This window comes from Amphimedon queenslandica, unplaced genomic scaffold (genome assembly GCF_000090795.2).
Source record: "Amphimedon queenslandica unplaced genomic scaffold, v1.1 AMPQUscaffold_10758, whole genome shotgun sequence".
Lineage (NCBI taxonomy): Eukaryota > Metazoa > Porifera > Demospongiae > Haplosclerida > Niphatidae > Amphimedon > Amphimedon queenslandica.
This window is the reverse complement of record NW_003548991.1, coordinates 4,955-7,351: the sequence shown is the minus strand read 5'-3', so window position 1 is coordinate 7,351 and position 2,397 is coordinate 4,955.

The window sequence follows — 2,397 nt, the reverse complement described above, 5'->3', positions numbered from 1 at the left end:
GACATCAATGATGATGTCAACATCACTGCAGTAAGGAATGTTACTCTATATGGACTGGATCAGGCTTGTCTTATTAGTAACAGAAGTAATGAAAGGTCTATTCTCATTTATAACAGCAGTCACGTCAATATTTCTAACATGTTCATTAATAATGTTCATGTCATTGCTCAATCATCCAACAATATTACAATGACTGACTCTTTATTTAATGGAACAGAAGTTGTGAATACAATAAAATTAAACAATACCTTTGATGTTAATGTATCATCCTCAGTTTTTGCTTTGTGTGCTGTAAATATTACATATGAGCCTCTTCCAGTATGTAGCACTGAACTACCTCATTACTCTCTAATACTGACTAATGTCACATTGAAGAACAGTTTGATGGTATTGTCTACTTATCATGGTGCTTCATACAATTTATCAGCCACCTTTGATAACATAATTTATAGTTGCTCTACATTTATTTTGGGTGATAGCCTTTTTTATTTTCATATTAAGAACTCATCATTTCGATCAGTACCTTATCATAACAACGTCTTTACTATTGAATTTAGTGAAAACCTGAAATCATTTGAGCCACAGTGCAAGTTTCCTGGGATCCAATTAGTTTCTACTTTTGTAATTCAGGAAAGTCAATTTCGTGATAATTTTTATGGACCTGCAATAATAAGGCATGCATACTTACCTAGAACACTTAGCAATCATTTTATTATTGTTATTGTTATGAAGTCGTGTTTGATAGCTAACAACACAAGTACAGGTTTATTTATTGATGAAAAATTCATGACATCAATCCAAATCAATATAACAGATACTCAGTTTATTGGAAATAAAGCAAATGTGATAGTGAGCAGTAATTCTATTAGTCTCAGTAATGTTACTGTTGCTAACAGTACCTCAACAGGGCTGAAACTTAGCTTTTCATCAGTAACAATTGAAAATAAATTAACATTTAAACACAATGCTGGAGTGGTTGGAGGAGGATTAGCAATAAATGACTCATCACAATTGACTTTATCATCATCAGCTAACTTGGAGTTTATTGGTAACCATGCTTCTTATAAAGGTGGAGGGATCTTTGTTGAAGAGACATCAGGTAGTGGCATAACATTAGAGGCATCAAATATACCTCTTACATTAATAAACAATAGTGCCAGGATATTTGGTGATGATATATATGGATATACAGATCGTGGAAGCAATCGTTTTAACTTGACAAACCCAAATATTAGTTCAACAGGTGATGTACGAAAAATTCAGTTCTGCAATTTTACTAATTTAAAAAATGCAAGTGACAAACAGATTTATCCAGGTCAAGCACTAAAGTTTCATATAGTTTTGCTTGGTTATGATTACTTTGGATCACTAAGTGTCACTGATGGTTTATTAGAAATACGCGATGGACTCAATAAAAACAGTGCTCATACAGTCAATCATATATATGCTAGATTTAAGCCTAAAACTAATTGCTCATCACTGGTTGAATACAAACCAAACCATGCTCCGAGTCATGTAGAGCATGCCTTGGTATTTGTTACTAAAACTCTCTTTTCCATTTATTGGAATTACATTGTTAATGAGTGTCCCATTGGTTTTAGTGTAGTTAACTCACAAGGTAGATTTATCTGTGCTTGCAGTCAAAGTGTTTCAAGAGAGAATGTGACATGCAATATAACTAGTCTAAGCATTACACACAATGGTCTGCTGTGGATTGGAATGTATAACACCTGTACATCTTTCAATGCTAATTCAACCAATCCTAATGCATGCATTATCAATGAGGACTGTCTCCTCTATTGTTCTCCTAATCCTGTTACCTTTCAGTTGAATGACACTGATACTCAATGTGTGGATAATAGAGGACAGAGAATGTGTGGATCATGTAGAGAGAGATACAGTCTACTAATGGGGTCAAACAAGTGTGGACAGTGTCATGACAATTACATGATAATAGCTTGGATTGCTCTCTTTGCAGTGATGGGTGTACTGCTTGTGGTTTTACTGATCGCTCTCAATTTAACAGTATCACTGGGTACACTGAATGGTCTATTGTTCTATGTTAACATTGTCAAGTTATACGAACCAGTCTTTTCAAGGAAAGGAGCATTGCCAGTCTTGCGTCAAGCAATATCATGGACTAACTTAGACTTTGGATTTGAGATGTGTTTTTACAATGGTATGGACAGTTATGCTAGACAATGGCTCCAGTTTGCTTTCCCTCTTTACCTGTGGATCATTATCATTATCATCATACAATTGTGCAGGAGATATGGTAAGATATCAAGACTGATGGGGTCTCATGCTGTTCCTGTTCTATCTACACTCTTCCTTCTTTCATATTCTAAACTAGTACGTACTATTGTTATTGTACTACACAAGCGTGAAGTAACTCTT